This window comes from Siphateles boraxobius, unplaced genomic scaffold (genome assembly GCF_051911475.1).
Source record: "Siphateles boraxobius isolate OS27281-9 unplaced genomic scaffold, OSU_SipBor_1 6, whole genome shotgun sequence".
In the NCBI taxonomy this organism is placed as follows: domain Eukaryota; kingdom Metazoa; phylum Chordata; class Actinopteri; order Cypriniformes; family Leuciscidae; genus Siphateles; species Siphateles boraxobius.
Window position 1 is genome coordinate 5,886,908 of NW_027509186.1, and position 24,522 is coordinate 5,911,429.

Consider the following 24,522-nt stretch of genomic DNA (forward strand, 5'->3'; position numbering starts at 1 on the left):
TCTGTGCGCTAGTTCCCACATGACGGTCATTTGCTCCTATTGCGACGTGGGTATTGGCGTTCCCACAGCTTGACGCAGCTCGAGTTCCCTTGAAAGGCTACGTCTCGGTTACGTATGTAACCCTAGTTCCCTGATAGGGAATGAGACGCTGCGTCGTTCTGCCATACTCATAGCATGCCCGTTAGCGCTTCCTTCAGGCCTATCAGAAGCTGTCGAGCTTGTGTTTTGGGGGTCCTTTATAGTTTCCTGGTCGATGACGTCCCCCGCCTATGACGTTCCGTCTCTCCATTGGACTGATTCCATACGTGCTTCATGACGCACACACGCAGATGCGTTCCCACAGCTTGACTCAGCGTCTCGTTCCCTATCAGGGAACTAGGGTTACATACGTAACCGAGACGTTTTTGATGGTTAGCTATCGCTAGCATTCTCGTTCTGATTTGAACTTTGCAATTGATGAAATGCAAATAGCAAATGTTTGACCTAAAACGTGTACTCTACTCAACATGTACAAAGAAAGGAGGAAGATTATTAATAGTATTATTGTGTTCATAGCTTCTCATTTGTTACATGTGTAAAGTTACTTGATTGTGTAATTTCCGATTATTGATAGCTACAGAGGCAAACGGGATTCTTGTCGCAATTTTTTCGGATGACGAATTTCCACCCTCAAGTTGTTCTTGTGCAATACTTCTGTTTGGTTAGATTCTACAAACATGAAGGGTTGTTGTGTTCAGTGCATGACTAAGTTACCTCAACAAAAGTCAAACTCAAATGTGTGGCTTGTTCTGAATAATCAGCAAAGTAATTACCCTTTTATGTGATTTTTGTCTTCTCACGTTCCTGCTCATCACTAGCAACTAGACAACACTGCTGAGTGTAACCACACAGACGTGTGTCTTGTAGAATGCAAATTCATGTACATTCAGAATGAATAGCCATAGTCTAGACACTAGCTCACTTCTGCTAGGACAAGCACCTAGTTTTGGAAATCACCATCTGATTTAGCATGTAAACTTCATTCATCTTCAAGTTGCAATTATATAATGTTTATGTGTTGCTGTAATATTGAACTAGACAAATACATTCTCTGTTATTTCCCTAAAGCTTTCAAAAACAGCAAATAACATCTACTCCCCACAAACTATCCTGTGAACCTCCACAGCCTGTGGTCTCCAGTATTACCGAGGAGTCGGACTATGATAGGTATTGCATGTTTTACTTGGCCATCAATTTTTGCGTAGCCTTTTAATTTTGTTCTCATGCCCTATTTTCTGTTTTATTTCAGGGGTGAATATCCCTTGAAGGGGTACACATCCTTGAAGAATGTCTTAGGGAAGAAGAGGTCACTATATTAGAAGCCAGGTGAGTTTTTATATAAGAAGGCTATATTCCTTGGAGTTGGTGGTGTGAGCCTCTGGTTTGAAGTCTAGTATCTCTTGCACACTTTCTTTCAAAACTTGCATACTGTCGCACAACAGTCACATACTAGTCGTGTTTTACTTTGTTAAAATTACGCACATGAAAAGGTATCAAGGCATGCCCTCACCCTTGTCTTCTTATACGTCATGTCTCCATTGCAAACTGAAACAGTTTGAGGAGTGTTGAGCACTGTAGGCCAGTGGTGCCTGTCACCGACAACAGTGAAACAGTTAACGCTCTGTGCCGCCATATCTGAGGCAGTGACTGAATGTTGTTTGCTTGAACTAATGTGGACAGAATGCATATTTACTTTTTCCCAGTATATATACTTATCTATACTATGATTATCCACCTCTATTTTACTGCAGCATGCAATCTCTAGATCTTGTAAAGGAAGAAGAGCAGCATGACTCTCCAGAGAGGATGCATTAAATGACCCAAGAAACAGCATGTAAGTCTGTCTAATGACTCTGTTTTCATTTTGTTACTGATTTGTCTTTTGCATGTATGCTTAAGTGTGTTTATGTACAGTATTGAAATGGATGAGAGCTGGAAAGACCCAAGATTCTGTGAGGATGGGGACAGCTCTGATGAGGAATATATTCCTTTTCTTCAACTACGGTATTTGATATTCAGTAGCTTCATTTCATGCACAATTAGTATATTGTAGGGTTGTACTTGTAGTAGTAGTAAGTTTCCACTATCCAAAAATGTAAGACCTTTTCATATCTTGCCTTTTTATGCAGAGTTGGTGGTGCAGCTTCAAAGGTCGGTATTATTGAGCAGCTTCCAGAAATATCAATGGACGAGACCGTGCATGATGTAGATGTTCCCAACTCCACCGACGACCAGATGACCGATGTGCCAGACCATTTGAAAGTTGAAAAGGAAGATGACTTGGTTGGAAAGAAGGCATGTGTTGCCTACCTTGACAACCTGAAGATGCTTGCTTCATTTATGCAACTTCCAATGAAAGCATGCAGCTTTTCGAATCAAATTACTGGGGAAAAATGCACAGGAAGACCACCATTTCAGGTTGAAATGAAGCCTCGAGGAACTGGTCTTGTCCTGGAATGGGTAAGCAAACAGTATTTGCTTCCGTTGTGCGTATGTGTGTCCTACACTTAATAGTTGTGTTTTAGAGGAGAAGCAGTGACTGACTCTGGGAAGAAATCTAACTCTGATTTGAGTAGCATAGCTATTTCAGTAATCAAAATGTTCATCGCTTCATGGAGTTACAAATGAAAGTTTTTTGTTTGATTATCAAGAACTATCAGTTATTTGTAGGTTAGTTTGGTCTAGTGTAGTAGTGTTTGAGTTAGTAAGTGCTTTGCTTTTCTTATGTTTTTTTTTTTTTTTTTCATATTTTACTTACTGATTGTAGCCATGCCCCTTTGGACACGTGCTCTGGAAATGGAATTCACAGCCTCTTTTGAAATATGGCATGCAAGGGGGGGACTTCATGCTATCCACAAATATCCTGTTATCCGGGAACAACTACAGGAAAGTGGCATTACTATTCAAATTCATGGAACTAGGGATGGTTGAAGAGTCAAAATTTTTCAAAATCCAGGATACATACTGCATTGAACCAGTTGATGAGTTCTGGCAGAAAATCCGAGCCGACATTCTGACCCGTTTGCGTGTAAAGGAAAAGGTGGTTGTTCTTGGTAAGACATTGCTTTGATACCTTTTTCACCTATGCTTATATTGTCATGTCTGTGGTTTGCTAATTCTTATCAAGATCATGTTGTGATATCTTTTGTAATGTTTTTTTTTTCATTAGGTGATGGCAGAATGGATTCTCCAGGTGTGTCTCTGTGTCTGTATGTCTCTGTGGGTATGTGTCTCTGTGTCTGTCCGTCTGTCTGGGGAAGACAGAGAGAGAAATAATATGATTTGCACAGTTTACATATTTACCTCTATGCTCTACATTCTGTAGGCCACTGTGCACAGTATTGCACCTACACAACCATAGAGCAGGAATCTAGAGACATCGTGCACATTGTCTCTCTGGATAAGCGGGAAACAAACAGGAACTCGACAATTATGGAGAAGGAGTGTTTTGGAATAGTGGATTTTCATATATATATATATATATATATATATATATATATATATATATATATATATATATATATATAAATTAATATGTATATATATATATATTTTTATTCTAAAGACTTCCTTTTCCACAGAACGAGATGGCAAATACCAGCAATGGGGTCTACATCATTCCCTAGATATTTGACACGCTGCAAAGAATTTAGGGAAGAAGCTGCGAGGGGTAAGCAATGTTTTTATGAGTGATTGGTAATTTTTAGTAACTGGATATCAACCTTTTACATATCCTGCTGAAAAGCACCAGGATATTTATGGTCTCTGTCTCACGCTGGCACATCCTGTTTTCAGGCTGGTGTGATGAAGGACCAGTCTGAAATTTTGCCTTGGATCAGTGACATTGTAAACCATTTCTGGAATTGTGCAAAGCAAGCATCTTCTGTAGAGGAATTTAAGGTATGTCTTTAGGAAGTGAATTAATACTGTAAAAAAAAAAAAAGGTTTGCTGGGTGTACAGAAGGGTTAGCACACCTGGGCTACTGGATTGTGTGAGCATGAACCACTTGGCGATGGTACCCAGGAAAAAAAGTGGATGGAACAAGGTATTTCTAATTTATTTTCGTGTGTTGCTGTGCAGACCCGTCGCCAGACCTCAGTCTTAAGGGGGGCATATGAAATGTATGGGGGGGGGCACAGTTATTATTAGCCTACAGTATGTATATTTATAATAATCAACTCTAGTCGCGCAGCACGTAATCATCACGTTAAACATATAGCAATATGACCAAGTCAAGTCAAGTCAAGTCAATTTATTTATAGAGCACAACATAAACACAACATTAGTTGATCCAAAGTGCTTTACAGACGGTCAAAAATAAAAATTAAAAATTAATAAAGAAAACTATTAATAATAATAAACGAATAAAAGAACATTTCTACGTACATTTACACAGTGTACCATACACAGCGTCACTCAAATGCAAGAGTATAAAAATGAGTCTTTAGGCTAGATTTAAAAGCATTGAGCGATGGAGAGGCCCTGATATTAAAGGGTAAGCTGTTCCAAAGTTTAGGTGCAGCAACCGCGAAAGCTCTGTCGCCTTTTGATTTGCAACGTGAACGAGGAACTGATAAAAGAAGCTGGTTACAGGATCTTAATGACCTAGAGGTTGTATGTGGCTGGATAAGTTCATAGAGATAATCCGGGGTTGATTTTTGGAGAGCCTTATATACAAAAAGAAGGACCTTAAAATCAACTCTAAACTTGACAGGGAGCCAGTGCAATGAAACAAGAACAGGAGTAATATGCTCCTGTTTTTTTGTTCCTGTCAGCAGTCTGGCTGCCGCATTTTGGACCATCTGAAGCCGAGATAGAGTGCTTTGTGGAAGACCGACATATAGAGAATTACAATAGTCCAGTCTAGAAGAGATTAGTGCATGGATGACAATTTCAAGATCTTTTTGAGAAAGAAAATGTTTTACCTTCGCAACAGATCTGAGGTGGAAGAAGCTACTCTTTACAACCGTGTTCACCTGTTTGTCGAATTGTAGTGAAGGGTCAAAATAGACCCCTAGATTTTTTACATAGGGTTGTAAGCTATCACTGAGGGAGCCTAACCTACTTGTCAGAGTAGTATTGAGTGCAGTGGGGCCTAGCAGAAGCACCTCAGTTTTGTCAGTGTTTAGTTGCAGGAAATTGTTCGCCATCCAAATTTTCACTTCATCAAGACATGATAAAAGGAGTTGTATAGAGAAATCATTTTCAAGTTTGATTGGAAGGTAAAGTTGTAGGTCATCGGCGTAGCAGTGATAGTTTATGCCATGTTTCTGGAGAATGGAGCCCAGGGGAAGCATGTAGAGTGAAAACAACAAAGGGCCAAGAATAGAACCCTGGGGAACACCATAAGTGACGGGTGCAGTAGGTGAGGTAAACGACCCGATATTTACTGAAAACGTCCTACCCTTTAAATAAGAGTTGAACCATTGTAATGCCGTGCCTTGAACCCCTACTGTATATTGAAGTCGTTTCAAGAGGATGTCATGGTCAATCGTGTCAAAAGCTGCACTCAGATCTAGCAGTAACAGAATGACAGATGACCCTGAATCAGTAGACAACAATAGATCATTTGTAACTTTAAGCAAGGCTGACTCTGTACTGTGAAGTGCTCTAAAACCAGATTGTAACTTATCCAAAATGTTAAAGGCATCTAAGTAAGAAGTAAACTGTGAGAGCACTGCTTTCTCTAAAACCTTTGAAATGAATGGGAGTTTAGAAATTGGCCGGTAGTTACTAAGAACAGATGGATCAAGGTTAGATCTTTTTAGCAAGGGCTGTACAGAAGCATGCTTAAAAGACTCAGGGAAAACCCCAGTGGACAGAGAACTGTTTATAATAGTTAAAAGCGCAGGGCTAATAGTGTCTAATACCTCTCTAAGCAAACGGCCAGGCAGTACATCAGATTGACAGTATGTCACTTTCATTTTGGAAATTAATGCACTTAATTGAGACTGAGACACTGGTTTAAAACTAGTAAAATTACTAGAAGGAGAGATAAGGGGAGAAACAGCCGTGTCAGAAGGAGAGAGGCGAGATCTGATATCTAGTATCTTCTGTACAAAGAAACCTAAGAATTCTATACAGGTCTCGAGATTGCCAACAGGAGCTGAGCAGGTGGCTGGATTAAGAACTGAGTTTATAGTTTTAAAAAGAACTTGTGGCCTGTTTGCATTCATAGCTATTAAATTTGAAAGATATTGAGACTTTTCATCACTGACCGACTTTTGATAGGTGGCAAGACAATCTTTTAAAATTTGATAAGAGACCTGTAGCCCGTCCTTTTTCCACCTGCGCTCAGCCCTTCTGCATTCCCGTCTGAGCACACGGGTAGAGTCATTTAACCAAGGTTGAGAGTTTGATTTAGGTTTTTGCCTTCTAGGCTTCAAAGGGGCAACAATATCCAATGCAGTAGAGCAGGCAGAGTTGAAGACGAGAACCAACTCATCAGTGTTCATATCAGGTGACAAAGAGACCTCACAATTAGAAAAGGTGGTTGAGAATTCTAGTGCAGTAGTGGCATGAAAAACACGGGAGCAGCACACAGGCTGAAAGAGGACGGGCTGTACATATGGAACTGCAGGTTCAAATAAAACAGAATAGTGATCAGAAATACCAGCATCAAATACTTCACATGAATGCATAGAGAGACCACGAGTCAAAATAAGATCTAGTGTGTGGCCCAGGTTGTGAGTAGGAGAAGAGACACACTGTGCGAAACTGAGTGAGTCAATGAGGTTCATAAAATTTTTAACCATAGGTTTGGAGGGGCAGCAAACATGGATATTGAAATCCCCCAGAACCAACTGTCTATCACAGCGTGACACTTGATTTGACAGGAAGTCTGAGAGCTCATGGATAAACGTTGTGTTGACTTTCGGTGGTCTATAAATCAGGATGCAAATTAGAGGACCATTTAGGTCGATGTGCAATAGTTGTGCTTCAAAACTGGAAAAAGTATCTACGGGCAGTAGTTGACATTTAAATGACTTCTTGAAGATTGTAGCTAGACCACCACCAGATCCATTTGGCCTGGGAGTGCTGTAAAAGGAACAGTCAGGAGGAGATATTTCGCCCAGAGACGAAACATCGTCAGATTTCAACCAGGTTTCAGTCACAAACAGAAAATCCAAGGCATAAGATGAGAAGAAGTTGTTCATAATGAATGTTTTATTTGATAGTGATCTAGCGTTTACTAGAGCCATTTTCACTGAAGGCTGAGCTGATGCAGAGGAAGTTTTAGCTGGTGATAGGGCCCCAAGTGGGGCATATTCCAGAGAACGGTGATTTGCAGAGTTAATATTTCCGCCTTCTCTGCGAGATTTTGTAGACAGCCGACGAGAGGAAGACCAGACGACGGGAATAATACATCCGTCAACTGAGTCAACTGAGTGAGCTGAAGTAGAGAGCCCAGTACAATGTTTGTGGGAGCCCCGATGTATGTAACGAGGCCGGCGGGCGATACCAAGAGCAGCGCAGTGATTTTAAAGATTAGTGGGCAGCGATGACCGAACTTTAGGGTTCAGATGGTGCAGATCCAACGACGAATAAAAAGTCATGTCATAAAAACCCCACCGGCAAAAAGGCAGCAAAGTTTCTTGAGACAGTGCGCAAAAATAAAAAGAAGCAGATAAAAAAGTTACGTGCAATAAAAAGAGGATGATCATCCTAGAGTCGCGCATACCCAGCCAGATTTTAAACCACGTTAGCCAGCACACCGGGCAGCTGAACTACTACACAGTGCAAGTATGTGGAAGATACAGCCCTTTCTAAGACCATATCAACCTGACTAGCATATGGCAACCAATAGTCCGAGAGAAAGTAGAAGCTTACTCACGGAAAACAGTTGAAGTAGCCTGTTTGCTTCGGTGGCGAAAGCTCGCGTTTGGCAGGTAGCAGCTTGACTGAAGGGATGCAGAGACAATTTTTTAAACAGCACCGTAATTCAGCGTTTAAAATCAGCGTTGAAAAAAAAAAACACGCTTGAGTAGTCCATAATTAGTCCACAGTTTGTCACGAAAACAAAAGGATAGCGAGATAGCGAGAGAGCAGCGGCTGTCAGAACACGCCAGCGTTCGCTCAGACCGGAAGGGGACTACCAGAACGACCAGGTAGTCTATAGCCTAATGTTACACCACATTACACAGAAGCAATGTTACGAATATCCATAAAACACTTCACTATACAACATATTAGATGTAACACCAGAAACATCTCTCAAACATTGAATTTTAAAGCAGTCAACAGAGGGATATGCATTGCCAAGACACACACACACAAACACACACGCAAATACACTAGCACAGATACTTTGAGTGGAGGCAGTGCTGTCCTTTCTCCAGTCCCAGTACAGCGGGAGGAAGCGTTTCTCCGAGCAGAACCTCCTCATCAAAGTATCATTCCCCTCGGAAGGAACTGAAGCGAGTAAGCCGGTGAAAACTCGTTTTGAAACAGCTTTCAAAAATGCGCGGTAACTGTTGAGCGGCTTAGTTGTACGTTACGTACGTAGCCTAACGTTCTTTCGTAAGGCTGTGATAGGCTGTTGCAGTGTAGATTCCCATTAATCAAACTAAATCACACCATTGTTTCTTTATATTTTTAATATTTTAATGATAAAGAATGCAACATTAATGCAACATAAAATTAGCAGCTATGATAATATTAAAATTAAATTAAAATTAAATTATATGTGCCTCAAGTGGGGGGGCACAAGCATTTTTTGGGGCGGGCCCGGCCCCCTATGGCCCGCCCATAGCGACGGGTCTGTTGCTGTGTATGGACCATTGTCCTTCTCATAATATGATGTTGTGTGATTACAGGCTCAGCAGCTCACCAAGCATTAGTAGCCATCATCCTAGACAAGCGTTGGTTGAAGGATGTCAATAAGTTCATCAACTTCAGGTATGTACATTACCTTTAGTTTACACTAATAACAGTGACTTACAAGAAAGTTATCCTAAATGGTGTTACTATAGCCTACTTCAATAATTAAAATAAAACAAAACCTGTTCTTTTCAGATCAGTATGCTTAGTAGCATGTTAGTTAGTAACAAAGCAAAATAATACTGAAGTGTATGTTTTTTCGCCCACAATACAGGACTACATCTGATCTGGAAAACTTTCAAAATCACATACTCATGTATGCAGGGAAGCGGTTTTCCTACAACCCAGCAGTGTATCGCGCACGGGCTACACTTGCAGCAATAGACTACAACTGTCACAATCATCGGCTCCCTTCAAGAAACAGAGATGGACACAAAATGTAAGTTTTTATAATCTGCTGAGCGTATTCATTCCCTTTATGAATATTATAGTGTAATTCTAAAAGTTATAAATCAAGACATATCTACAATTTGTAGTTTTTTTTTTGTTTTTTTTACAGACGATACTACAGTAAGCGGTCCAAATGCTGGATTGTCTACACTTTGAAGGAGAGAAAGGATTACTCCTACATTGCAGACCTGCAGAGGGCCATCATTGCAAAGAGGCTGCAAAGTGGAGGTGGTCTTCCTAGGAAACTGACCCTCAGGCCAGATGATCCCAGGCACTTGGGTCTTCTGGTTCCAGTACAGCCACCCCCTACAGCAGAGCTAGTTAGGGCACATGTGACTCGTGGTGAAGGTTTTCCCCAAAGTTAATTGCTTGTGTGTTTGAGTGCGTGCGTGCGCCATGCATATGTGTGCAAATACTACTATTGTGAAGGTGTGAAATTAAAAGTTTGTCATGTTTTCCAAAACCATTTGTATTTATTTTCGGATAAATTATCCTATTTATTAATAGGATAAATGGAACAATCTATTTACATCAAAATTAACTTTAATAGATTACATGAGCCGGCGAACCCTAAACCCCATGTACTGTCCTCTTGGGTCTGGAAAAGTGTCTCTGAAATCTCACACACAGCAGATCGGGATCACGACTCTGTTGTCCACCCCTAGGCGACCGTGCTGCCAGAGAACAAACTGGCGATAGGCTGCGTGTCTATTTTGCCTTTGCTCTACATCTGGCTCCTGGTCATCATCAATGGCAAATATGTAGTTCCAAGCTGCCCTAGCCAACCGTAACACCCCTTCATCCAGTATATACAGGTGCATATGGGCCATGTTACTGACACAGGTCTCTGGTGTTTGCCTGCAGCAGAGTCTTTCAAGGTCAGTGTTCATTTCCCTGCAGTTAGAACAGGTGCACCACTGGAGAACCCCTCCATCAGGGACTCTCGGCTGTACCGAATCCTCCAGCAAGGCCAACACATCGAACATCAAGCCAGGGAGTCTTGTCATGACCCTCTGGAAGAGTGCATCCCTTTGCTGAGAGTCCAACGCCTGGATTTTTGCATGTCCGCATCACGCTGATTCTTCAAACGCTGAATCCTCTGCTGGTTCTCAGGGTCCATGTTTTCTTGTACCCTCCCTCTCCCCCTCTCCCTCCCCCTCCCTCTCCCCCTCCCTTTCCCTCTCCCCCTACCCCCCTCCCTCTCCCTCTCCCTCTCCCTTCCCCGCTCTCTCTGGCCCTGCCTCTCCCATATGTACTATTTGGGGGCTCAAAATCAGATGAGGCAGAGTTCTCAGAGTCCTCAACAACAGATTCCTGCAAAAACAAGAGAAGTGTAAACTTTCTACAGCATAATGTTGGTGTAGTGTATTATGATGAACCTTCTGTTTTTTAGGTGAAAAACAAAAATTAAATAAAAGCCTATGTCTAAACGGCGTGTACAAGTTTGTTAGGGGCTAAATTCTTGCAATGAAATATATAAGATGTACAAAATCATATTTTAGGATACCTAACATGTCTGTGATATTTGTTTATTTGTCTTGCCTCAAGCTATAATGCAAATTGATTTGTAAAATTTGCAGATTAATTTATGGTAGCTTGATATTATAATATTGACGATATATGGTTATTTATTATCTACCGCTCAAACATTGCATTGAAGTATCATATAGATTCAGTAAAACGGTAACCAATAGACTACGCTACTATAATGACGCTGGCTTGTAAACGTGATTATCGCGATCATTTGTCGTTAGAAAAAAAATAAAACCCATGAAATTATATTCATCTGACATGCTGAAATATATGCCACTGTACCTGGGATGAAGACATTTCACACGCGACGCAAGCAGAACACCTGCATGTGACCTCCTCCTACAGTGTTCAGGGCTATCATGGTTGTCAACAAATGCACGTGCATGTAGGATGACAGACTTTACGACAGTAGTAGAGGACAATACTGTTTCCCAACTGTAGGGGGACCCCGAGAGCAAAAGTTACCTGGTGTTACTTTAACACTACTAATGACGATACCGAATTGAGGCTGAACTGAACGTTTAACCTTTTCCCTAACTGTGTCCAACTCACGTGATGCACAGGCATTATTAATCAAACACAGAGAGCATGGTAACAGTCCAAGTTAATAGAGAACAAACCCGCCTCCTCAAACACACAACAGCAATAAAGCGAGCACATGTAACTGCAGTTTGCAAACTTGTGAGATTTAACAATAGGCACTGCAAAAGTGAACAAGATGAGTGAACACACAGAAAGTCACACAGAAAGAAATGTTAAAGAGCAGGAGGAAGAATTGGTTAAAAAGAAGGGGGGCTCCTCTGTCGTATACAATACTATGCAAGTTGTGCCGCCGTGTTGTTGCAGCCAAAGGTGGAAACACCAGCAATCTCTTTAATCATTTGAAAACCATGCATGTCTGCACATATGAGGAATGCACCCAAATGCGTGCAACAGATATTCCCGGAGACGGAGCACGCCCGAAGATGGCTCCCACTCAGAAATAAATAAAGTCTTCATTCGCTGTTGGTACAAAGACATAACAAGTGCATTCAGGCCTACCTCATGTTGCACGTTTGCACTGTCTGGAGAGTGAAAAATATCGTGATATGAATTTTTTGCTCATGTCGCCCAACCCTAGGGTATATAGATGAGACTTAGTAGACTATTTATTTTTGTTATGTATTATTTCTTGTTTAATTGTATATTGTAGATCGGTACAGAGTCGGAAGTGACTTATTTGTGTAGTGTAGTGCTGTATCTTTGTGTGTTGAAGCTGCCATGACAATGCAATTTCCTGTAAAGGACCAATAAACAACAGCAGTGATGTTCTCTCATGCTCCCGCAGGAGCTCAGTTTCTCTGGACTAAAGTCTACACTGCCGCAGCAGTGATGTTCCCTCACACTACCGCAGGAGCTCAGTTTTTTGGGGGGAAATTTTTCTCCACTGTCGCAGCAGTGATGTTCTCCCACGCTCCCGCAGGAGCTCCATTACTCAATTCAAATTTGCTCCACTGCCACAGCAGTGTTATCTCTTCCGCTCCCACAGGAGCTCAGCTCTCCTTCCAACTTATCCATTTGATAGTTTGTACATGCAAGAATGAAAAGCAAGTTTGGTTCGACTCCTGCAGCAGTGTCATCTCCTCCACCCCCGTAGGAGCTTCAGTTCTCCTTTCAACATACATCTCCTGGTGTAGCAGTGCTACCTCCTCCACTCCTGCAGGAGCTCTGTTTCTCCTTATAACCCAGACTTCACTGCCACTGCAGCGTTATCTCTACTGCTCCTGCAAGAGCTCACCTACTGTATGTGCAACCTTCCACAGCCGACTACCAGCGAGGCTGACCCTTCTGATGCCATGACCATCAAACTCTCATCCGATGACGCAAGAAGCCCTCACAATCCAGTGACCAACCCCTCCCTATTATTTGCACTCCTTCAGCTTCAAGATCCTTAAGTTTTGGGAGCTATCAACAGAGTACTCTAGGTTCAGGCCAAATACCAAGCTCGGAGCCCTCTCCTCGGACAGCACGCCAAATACACTTTATTCCATCTATTCGACTTATTTTTAAGTGTAAACTCATGAATATATGTTTCATCTTGTCAGGAGCATGTTCTAATAATCTATCCAATCAAAGTCAACTCGTCATCAGCAATTACCACGTCTATCCTACCAGCATGAGAGGAAGCCTATATATATATATATATATATACACAGTATATACCGATATTCCACGACAGTTTTTATCATCTTTCCACCACCCTGAATCCTCACTTGTTGTTTGTTCCTACCACAGCCAGGAATATTGGGGGAGTACTCTGGGTTCGGGCCAAATACCGAGCTTGGAGGTCTCTCCTCGGACAGCACGCCAAATTCACATACCCTTTATTCATTTATATCTCTTAAGTGTGAACTCGTGAAATACCATTTTAAACTCTTCATCAAACTCAAAATCTCATAATATGGTCACATTATGAACACTCACACTGATGCCACATGACTTACAGTTTTGGTTATAAGTTTACATACACCCGGCAAAATGTTAATGATTTCAACAAACTAAAGGGGCTAAGAAAAATCCCATATTGTTTATTTGTACTGTCCTGAACATACTATTTCACATAACAGATGTTTGAATGAGACTAACTTATAACTAAATTGATTAAAAAAAATTACCCTGTTCAAAAGTTACACTTGAATTTTTTTTTGTCAACCGCTACTTGGTTGAAAAAAACTTTAATATCAGTATAAGAATCAGAGCTTCATAATAACAGAGCTTCCTACTGTGAAAACTTTGTAATGAGTGCATCCCCTTGAGAGCTGAACACGCTCTGTGTAAGCACTATGTTCTCATCTCTCGGAAGAGAATAAAGCAAGAACAGAGCTTACCACAATTGCAACACAACAAGCACACACTGCTTTTATCTTACACATGCATACAAACAAGCAGCTCCTTAAGACAATAAAGCTGATGGTGCGTATTACAGGCGCCTTTTTTACTTACGGGTGCTCCTCTTGAGAAGTCATGGACTGTCGTCAGCCAATTAATTGGTGTGTTTGTCACACGTGCTTCCCCATAGCGTTATTTGGTTACACTTTATTTCGATAGTCACTTTAGACATTCTACTAGACATTCGCCAGCTGCTGGCGGTATTTTGGTTTGTTTGTTTTATTTAAAAAAAAAGTTTATTTTGATTGTTCGCCGGTTCCCTCCTCTTTCTTCCCTGAACATTGTTACAGGGGACCAAAAAAATAAAGTGTTAGCAGATATTAAGCATACAGTCTACTAATATTCTAATGACAGTTAGTTGACATATAGCTGCAAAGTGCAAAGCAAAACATATAGCTTACTTATAGTTAGTAGAATGTCTAAAGTGGACTATCAAAATAAAGTGTTACCCGTTATTTTCATCTCAATAAACTTTTAGTTCATCAAATCACCTACCAAATCTCATGCTTTTTCTTATGTGTTGTGTACATTTAGAGGTAGACCTTGTTGACATGTCATTTGTCAACCTCCAGCTCGATGGGATTTTCTCATGGTTCTGATCATGATTGGCAGCTTATGGGTGCATGTGATGTTTATAAGCACTGGTGTGTCTTCCCTTTCAGATGCAGTCGCTACAATCCCATAATGCCCTGCTCAGCATGCTGAGATTTGATGCTACCCGCTGGAATGTTCTAAATGAGTGCGGATTATGTGCATGTCTCTCTCTCAAATTGCGAGTAAAGCCGCAGCTCGAACGCTTTGTATCTCTGCTGCTTGGCTGGGTACAGGAATGAGCGCAGCAGTGGTGCACAGAGGATTCCTCAAGAAATATGGTAAAGTTGACACTTTTTGATTTCCCTCTTCTTTTAAATCCCTGCATTCCACCCGTGCCGGCTGAGATTATTTTTTCTTATTTCGTTCACTAATGTTTTAGTCACTTTGTGTGCCACTCGTTATTATATGGGCCTATATCAATCCATATAGAGATTACTATTTGACTAATGTCATTGATTTGTTTGTCTATGTAGTACATTTTTAATTTTATGTTGTACAGACATTTGTCTGGTTCATATAACTCATTTTTTAAAGGTTCTTGAATAGCTTATGACCTGCAATTGATGCAAAGAGAAAGGACGTGTCCTGTAGAAGATCACAACACATTGTTTGGAGATTAAAAGAATTTTATTGTTTGTGTTTCACACTGCCAACATTCCGTCCAGAATGTAGTTTAACATAAATCTACATTTAACATAAAATATCCACCAATGACATATCTCACAGCTATAATAAAAGACAACGTAGAATAACCAAAAAAAGAGGTAATGGCGTGAAAATGTATGTTACCGATCGTTACTCTGTAATGTTAATCTACCTGATGTTTAAATAAATCTATAATCTGACAGTGAGATTTTTGTATGTGCTCTTCATCTATTGATTTCAGGCTTTCACAGCATAAAGTGTCAGCTCCACCTGTCCACACTGCTTCCACCCCTCTGTATGTCTGTATTTAGGTCAAATGATGATAATGGATATGACTTAGTCTACAAAAAAAAAAAAGATTTATAGGCTATACTACAAAGATTGTGGTTAGATATCTGGTTTGAAATATTTACTTACATTCAATTGTAACATATTTAGATGCTAGTTTAGCATGTGCACAATGAATATGGATCAGTTTGTGCTAACATTGCGTTGTTAAGGGAAATAAATATAAACATTTGCTAAATTAGTTTTAATAACATAAAATGTAAAATTCAAGTTACATTTATTTTTAAAGCGCTTTATACAATATTGTTTCAAAGCAGCTTTACAGTGAAAACAGGGAAGTCATTAAATGATGCAAACATTTTTCAATTCGAATGTAAAGCAGTTCTAAAAGGAAAAAAAAGTGTCATTGTTCACTGTTGATTCGGTTTTGTTGTAAAGATCATCAATTAGGCAATTTGGCTATAAAGCAGCTCAGCAGAAAACAGTGATGTCATGTCCTTATCAGTCCAGTTATCATCAAATATTGTCAGTGCAATCAGATCAATAATATTGTTGAATAATTAAAGTGTCCCAGGTAAGCAAGCCAGAGGCGACAGTGGCAAGGAACCCAAACTCCATTAGTGACAGAATGGAGAAAAATACCTTGTGAGAAACCAGACTCGGTCAGTTCTCCTCTGGTCAACGAACAAACACGGTGCCATTATGATTCAGGCTGCATCAAGTCAGAAGTCAAGATTGTGGATTGGTATCATTCAAAATATTTCATCCAGTTCCTTCTGCTTGAAGATGGGATTGATCATGCCAGTGTGGAGATGAAGCTGGCAGTCGTGGTCGTGCGGAGGGCTTGTTTGGTTCTTGTGGTCTTTGCTGTCGTGTCAACGAAGCCTTCACAGGGGATTGTCTCGCTGACATGGTTTCGGCTGATATTCAGGGCTGTTGTGGTCGTGTCCACTGTAGGTGCAGGTCCACCATCTGATCGGGATGTGGACCAGATCCGGCTGACAACGGTAACATCAAGATAAAGATGAGACAGACATACTAATATTAGCATAGATGACTTTCTTCTTATGATATAACCTTATGATATTGGGTGTTATAGGCAGTGTTTCCGGTTCCGGCTGACTTACTTTATGCTACCTAACAATCCTTTAACGGATTTTAATTTATAGAAATGTGATGTGTTATGTGTATGCCAGGTTAAAGAGATGTGTTTTTAGTATTTAACTGACTAGGTGTGACAATGTTAGGAAGACTGTTCTAGAGTTTGGGTGCTAAATAGGTGTAGGATCGATTTTGATATTCTAGGTATTATCAACTGGCCAGAATTTTGAGATCGCAATAGATGTGAAGGAGTATAATGTGTTTAGAGCTCGCTCAAGAACTGAGGAGCTAAAGCATTTAGTGCTGTGTAATTAGCAAGATTCTAAAATGCATACAAACCAATGCAGTGTTGACGGAACCGGGCTAATATGGTCATACTTCCTGGAATAGAAATAGCTATTGCATTTTGGACCAGCTGGTAATAGATTTACACCAAGTTTTCATTTTAAGTAAAACTGCTGGCATATTAGAGTTCCTTTTATGATGGAGCCAGTTTCATTATGTTGTTAAAGACTATGCTATGATATTACCATTTGATCCCGACGCGAGTCTTCCCAGCATTAATAATACTGACCAACATTTCAGCCAATAGTCAAAATACACAAACAAATTAGCAAATCCGCCTGTCTTCCATTGCCCTGCATAAATCTTAAAGAATACAAATTTGACCCGGAGGGATGCATATGGAGAACACTGGGGTTTCCAACCGCAGGTGGAATATTTCAACCCCAGGGGTGGCAAGGTGGCTTGCCAAGGGAAAGACACATGCTCAGAGAGGCTTACAGTGGAAATACACATGTGGGGGTCGCTCAGAGGAGGGACCATACACTCGGGAGGCACCTAGCCGACGCGCAGGCAATAGACACTGGCGCCGACGTCAGGAGTGCTGGAGGAACTCAGGGCATTCTGAGAAGCTCACCTGAGGAGAAATCGCACATATCCAGTTCGTGGAGTGGAATGGCGAGCAAGCGAAGACACCTGAGCGGGTCCAGTACTAGCTGGTTGAAGCGAGTACATGAGAGGACACTGGCTCCACTCAGAGATTATAGAATCTGGCGAATGTATTAGGTGTCGCCAAGCCTGCAGCTCTGCAGATGTCTGTTAGCGAGGCGCCATGCCATATCCAGTGAGATAACCTTTGCTTGGAGAGAGCCTTTCCCTTCAGCTTCCCACCATAACAGACAAAGAGCAGGTCTGAGGGCCTGAAACACTGCGTTTTGTCTACATAGGCACGGAGAGCGTGTACTGGACAGAGCAGTGCCAAGGCTGGGTCTGCCTCCTCCAGGGGCAGCGCTTGCAGGTTCACCACCTGGTCCCGGAAGGGAGTGGTAGGAACCTTGGGCACATATCCAGGCCGGGGTCTCAGGATCACGTGAGAGTAAGCCGGCCCGAATTCCAGGCATGCTTCGTCAAAGGAGAATGCTTGCAGGTCCCCTACCCTCTTGATGGAGGCCAGTGCAACCAGGAGCGCTGTCTTCATAGACAGGAATTTAAGCTCGACTGATTGCAGGGGCTCAAATGGAGCACTCTTCAGGGCAGTTAGAACCACTGAGAGGTCCCAAGAGGGAACGAGAGGAGGGCGAGGCGGATTTAGTCTCCTCGCTCCTCTCAGGAACCTGATGACCAGGTCGTGCTTCCCCACTGACTTACCTTCGATGAGGTCATGGTGTGTGGCAATGGCGGCAACATAGATCTTCAGGGTGGAGAGAGACAGCCTTCGCTCCAACCCCTGTTGAAGGAAGGAAAGCACAACGCTGATCGAGCATCTCCGGGGGTCTTCTCGGTGAGAAGAGCACCAGCTGACGAAGAGGTTCCACTTCAACACATAGATGTGTCTCGTGGACGACGCCCTAGCGGAAGTGATGGTAGCCACTACCGCTGGTGGTAGGGTACTCAAACCTGCCGCGTCCCATCCAGGAGCCACACGTGGAGTTTCCAGAGATCGGGACGAGGGTGCCATAGGGTGCCCCGTCCCTGAGAAAGAAGGTTCTTCCTCAGAGGGATCGGCCAGGGAGGTGCTGTCGCGAGGAGTACTAGTTCGGGGAACCAGGTCCGGTTGGGCCAGTAAGGGGCAACCAGGATGACCTGCTCTTCATCCTCCCTGACCTTGTGCAAGGTCTGTGCAAGAAGGCTCACTGGGGGTAACGCATACTTGCGGCCCTGCGGCCAGCTGTGCGCCAGAGTATCCGTGCCGAGCGTGCCCTCGGTCAGGGAATAAAACTGGGCGCAATGGGTCGAGTCGTGAGAGGCAAACAGATCTATCTGTGCATCCCCGAACTGGTCCCAAATCAGCTGAACCGACTGGGGATGGAGTCGCCATTCTCCAGGGAGGGGCTGAAGCCGTGAGAGCTCGTCGGCTGCACAGTTCAGGACTCCGGGAATGAAAATGGCTCGAAGCGACCTCAGATGCTTCTGACTCCATAAGTGGAGGTGGCGGGCGAGTTGCGACATACGGCGCGAGCGTAGACCACCTTGACGGTTGATGTACGCTACTGTGGCGGTATTGTCTGATCGGACTAGTACGTGTTGACCCCGAGCAACGCACAGAAGCGGTGCAGGGCAAGCCGTACCGCCAGCAACTCGAGGCAATAGACATGCAATACTGCTCAACACTACATGCGAGAATCACTGAGCTTCAGGAGCAACCTTGCTCAACACCTAAGTGTGAAGAAATTCACTGAACTTCAGGAGCATTTCTGCTCAACACCTGGTGTGATAAATCTCACTGAATTTTTCAGGAGCATTTCTACTCAACATGAGAGTGTGACAGCATGTCCATTGCGCAAGGCGCCCCAGCACATGGAGGCATCTGTTCAGACAACAACATGCCGGGAAGCTCGTTCCAGGGGCACTCAGACCCGTAGAAAACTGAGGTTCGACCACGCGGTGAGTACTGACGGCAGGTCGGAGTAACTGGTACTCGGAGGGTGCCGTGTTGCCATGACCACCTCGGGACTCGGTCGCGAAGCCGAAGCTGAAGTGGTCTCATATGAAGCAATCTGAGCGGTGTACCGCGTCTGCAGATGCCATATGCCCCAGGAGCCTCTGAAAAAACTTCAGTGGAACCCCACTCTTGCGCTTGATAGTCTCAGGCAAGTCAGCAATGACTGAGTGGAGAAGGCGACCAAGTCCATACCGAGAAAAGAGCTCCTCTGCACGGGGCAAAGTTTACTCCTTTCCAAGTTGATCCGAAGGCCCAGACGAGCTAGGTGCCGGAGCACTGGGTCCCTGTATTCGCAAACCTGGTCTCAGGAGTGAGCTCAAGACAGCCAGTCACCGAGATAGTTCAGGATGCGAACCCCGTGTTCCCATGGAGGAACAAGGGCTGCCTCAACAACCTTGTGAAGGCGCGAGGAGACAGGGCTAGCCCGAATGGGATAACAGCGTACTGATATGCGCGCGCCCTGACAGCAAACCGTAGGTATGGTCTGAGTCGAAGGAGAACGGAGACATAAAAGGTCGATCGCTGCAAACCAATCCTGTGGCCGCACACATCCAGAAATGCGTTTGGCCAGGAGCATCTTGTATGGCAGCCTGTGAAGGGAGCGGTTCAGATGCGTAGGTCCAGGATTGGCCGTAACCCACAAGACTTCTCCGGGACAATGAGGTAGGGGCTGTAAACCCGGAGCTCATTTCGGCTGGAGGGACAGTCTCAATCGCACCCTTCGCCAGTAGGGTAGCAACCTCCGTTCTCATGATAGGGGCATAGCCATCGACCAAAGTGGAGCGGACTCCCCTGAAGCGGGGAGGAGACCGTGCAAACTGAATCGCATAGCCGAGCCGATGGTTCGCGCGACCCAACGGAACAGATAGGGAAGCTCTAGGTAGGCTCCCAACTGTGCCAGCGGCGTCAAGAACCATAGACGTCCCCCCGGTGGTGCAGCGAAGCGGAATGACCGGCCCAGACGTGGACGGCATAGCGGCCCGGTGTGGGGGCAAGGTCAAAACCCTAACCCTAACCCCAGTGTACCCATAGGCAGCGGCCCCTGAGGGGAGGAAAGGCGGATGAGACCAACGAGCGGACCCGTGATCTCATCATGCACGTCCGTGAGGAAAGATATTGGGGTTTGTCGTGGACGCGGGTTGGCGGCCTCACCCAAAAACCAATTGTCCCGGGAAAGCATGGCCGTCATCTCCGGATCAGACTCAGGCACAGCCGTATGCACACCAGAGGGTGGCAGCTGTGACGTCATTTCCAGAAGAATCAAGCCCACCTAGTGATGCTGCTACAGACACAGCATCATCCTCTGTAGCTTCAAATGAAAACACACGGGCCACCCGTGGGTAGACTCGTGGAATCATCAGTTCGCTAGCGGACACCGTCATTAAAGAGGGGGGCTGGGGTCGCGGACACAGAGTCGGCGCCTTGTTCCAGACCAACACCTTCAGGTCACCCTGGCCACCAGCCGAAGATCGGGGGTGGATGAGGGGACTCTCACTCTTGCGAGTTCACCGAGTCTCGACCTATATATGACGCGATGATCACGTTCCCAGCGAGAACATTAGTCACCCACGAGCGCTGTTCAAGCATGATCAAAGCCCAAACATACTAGACAGCGCTCGTGCCCATCAGAGTCTGATACCAGTCCGCTGCAACCAGAAATGCACGGGCGAGCCGTCTTTAAAAAGCAAATTCCGCAGACCCATGGCATTTCTTTGCCATTGGCTCGTTTTGTAATACTCTAAGTCGATAGGTGTTCTAAGTGAAACCCCCCATTCGTCGTCATCCGACGTAATTCGGAGTGACAACGGAAGGGAACTAAGGTGTTTACTTTTGTTTAACCCTGTTATATTTCCTCTTTTAAAAATCGTAGCATGTTTGTAACATCTTATATCATCCACTGCCTCAGTACCATAGTTTAGGTATTTGAAAAAAAGTAGACATACCTGAATGCGTACACAAATATTGACTAGCCCAATTATATATTTGGTGGATAATCTTCATCCCTGTATTATTAAATGGCAAAACATTTTGAATGTACCAGCCTGGGCTCTCACAACATATATGTGAAAGATGAATAGCATGGATTATTGATATTGTGTTTCTTTGTTATTCTTGATTTTATTTTTAATATGTGTGATTTATTGCAAGGCACAGTTAAACTGAGTGTTACTACCAAAATGTACTGTTCTTCATTAGTTGTCATGGTTTTGTATTACTCAAATACCTGTTCCCTGTCTTGTTAATCATCTAGCCTTTTGTATTTAAGCCCTCTGTTCCTTCTGCTCATTGTCTCATGTTAATGTTATGTTCATGTGTAGTTTCTGATATATCTTTCATGTTCATTAAAAGTTGCCATTGTTTCTGCGTCACACATCATCCTTGGAATTTAGACGATACATGCATAACACATAACTGAAGCATAACCTTATAGCGCTCCATTATTTCAACTCCAGTCACGGTAAGTTTTCACTATCATTCGTACAGATTTAATAGATAACAGTGAATTGAACAGATAACTAGAACACAGCCAAATAGAGACTGTGAAAACCGTGACTAGAAACTAAACAAGACAATGAAACTAAACATGACCGTGCATGTCCTAATGTAAAAATTATTCAAGTTTAAATTAAAATGATTTGATTTAAGGAGCTCTACGAACCTGATACTCTCAGCCTGAAAAATAAAATTTTGTGTGATGAATTATAGAAAGTATAATTTCTATAAGCAACCTTTTCAAAAAATAACAATGAATATACTGTAATGTTCTTGACATTTTGTTCGACACACAATTTCACTGTTTTCTGAGAATGGGGCAAAAAATTTGCATTTTCACGTAGTCAAGTCTCACGTTACCCTCTGTTTTTCTCTAAGGGGGCTTCATGTTCAAGCAATGGAAGGAAAAGTATCTGGTGTTGACGGTAGAAGGAAACCTGATGGTGTGTCGAGATGCAGACTCACTACCTGACCAGGTGGTGGTGCTCCAGAGTAACTGTGAGTCCATAGTGGAGGGTAAAGATATCTTGGATTTGCCCCGTTTACCCCCTGGAGGACGCAGAGACAGCTGCTTTGCCCTCATCCTGCCCCAAGACAAGTTCCTCCTCCTGCTGTCTGATAGCCCTGAGGAGTGCAGGTGGGCCAACAGCCTGGTTCATGTAAAGCTTCTTGAATGATTATCCTTTGTATAAGTATATATTTGCGGGCAAAACATGCACTAAAATTAACAAATATGAGTTAGTGTGATACTAAACTTTTTGTCTCCAACAGTCAATGGCTGAAGTTACTCAGGAAGGTGAAGGAGGTGAGTTATTACATTTCAAGTCTTGTATACCTGAAATAAACAGGTTTTACATGATACTGACATTTTACTGTAATTTTAGGGGGATTCAATCTTTTACCCAAATTGTTATGTTAAAACGTGTGATGGAAAAAAAAGACTGCATTGAATTAAAAAAAAGATTGCAAATAAAAGCATTTTCACTAGTGGTCTCATTGTTAAGCAATTAATACACTGCAATTAAAAAAAATTGTAATTTTATTTTATTTTTAAAGAAATTAATATTTGTATTCAACAAGGATACATTAAATTGACAAGTAAATACATTTATATTTCTATTTCAAATAAATGCTGTTATTTTGAACTTTCTATTCCTCAAACAATCCTGAAAAAAATACAGCATGGTTTCTACAAAAATATGAATATAAAGCAGCACAACAGTTCTCAAAATTGATAATAATCAGAAATTTTTCTTGAGCACTGGTGTAATAATGCTGAAAATTCATCACATGAATAAATTGCATATTAAAATAAATTCAAATAGAAAACATCTATTTTAAATGATCCAGTAATATCAAAATTGATAATAATCAGAAATGTTTCTTGAGTACTGGTGTAATAATGCTGAAAATTTATCACAGGAATAAATTGCATTTTAAAATAAATTCAAATAGAAAACAACTATTTTAAATGATCCAGTAATAATATTTCACCATATGTTTTGCTGTATTTTTGATCAATTAAATGCAGCCTTAGTGAATATGAGATTTTTTGTTGAATCTGTTCTCCCTGGGATTAAGAAAAATTCACAGAGCTTCTAATTACAGTATTTGAACAATGAAATGGATCTTATTATATATATATATATATATATATATATATATATATATATATATATATATATATAATGTTATGCTTTTTGTATTATTTTGGAGCATTTGGTATTTGGTAAATCCATTTTTCTGTCATTTGGCAAGACTGTACATGACTATACAAGTCTACAGTATTTTATTGTCCTATGACACCATGTATGTTTATTGCTTCTTTGCAAAACAGCAGGATTATTCTCGATGCATGTTACATAATATGTCATGTGGCAATGCCTTCTCCAGATCCTACATCAATGATAAGTCTCTCATGAGAGACTAGACACTTTGCCATCTTTAATCTTTGGATTAGAAAGACGTTTTCGTGACAACTCAGCATACAGTATATTTGCACATTTCAATGGCATCCTCTTTTTGCTCAGGGTGTGACTTCACCCCTGGCCCTGCAGAGACAGCAGAGCATCACGCCCTGCATCACAGACCGCGAGCCGCTTCCAGACATCTCCAGTGACAAAGAGCCCACATCCCCGCACCTCAGCGACAAGGGCTTGAGCTCCCCGCGCGTCCGCTCCAGAGAGAACTCCTTCAGACACAGAGGTGCGGCTCACTTTTACTACTCATTAAGTCTAATATGCAGTGATATTGCCATGGTGCTTTGGATGTGGTGCTATGGTAATATCATGCTTTTTATTAGCCATTCATACAAATGTTCCTTCTGGAGCAGTAATTCTCAAGCAGAACTATTAACATTCCCATTCAAGGGCAGTTGCTCCCCCTGGGACTATGTGATGTGAATTCTGCCCTATTTGCTCATGGAAACTAAGTTCTAGATGCAGCAAATGCCATGTGACACACTGCACCTCCAGGATATGAAAATGACGTCTACCTGAAGGCACCTCAAAACCACAACAAAACTCAAACCCTTCATTATTTTTACATTTAAACGCATAATAATTATTCGTATTCAGAGCAAAAACCCTGCCACTCTCAGGGTTTCTGTGGCCGCTTAATCGGCTTGACGGGGTACCACTCGGGAAGCATCCTCTGCTTGCTTGCTTTATCAGTGGGGCCAGACTTA

The 24,522-nt window shown here is 42.4% G+C and overlaps 2 long non-coding RNA genes across 2 annotated transcripts; both read left to right on the forward strand.

The window, feature by feature from the left end:
- Positions 1 to 1,789: 1,789 nt before the first annotated feature.
- LOC143715528 (uncharacterized) lies at positions 1,790 to 3,472 on the forward strand. The gene is made up of 4 exons (XR_013195798.1): positions 1,790 to 1,873; positions 2,169 to 2,499; positions 2,807 to 3,092; positions 3,365 to 3,472. It is a non-coding gene; the product is annotated as an uncharacterized LOC143715528 (long non-coding RNA).
- Positions 3,473 to 4,007: 535 nt separating this feature from the next.
- On the forward strand, positions 4,008 to 9,220 carry LOC143715784 (uncharacterized). The gene is made up of 3 exons (XR_013195890.1): positions 4,008 to 4,085; positions 8,857 to 8,938; positions 9,135 to 9,220. It is a non-coding gene; the product is annotated as an uncharacterized LOC143715784 (long non-coding RNA).
- The last annotated feature ends 15,302 nt before the right edge of the window (positions 9,221 to 24,522 follow it).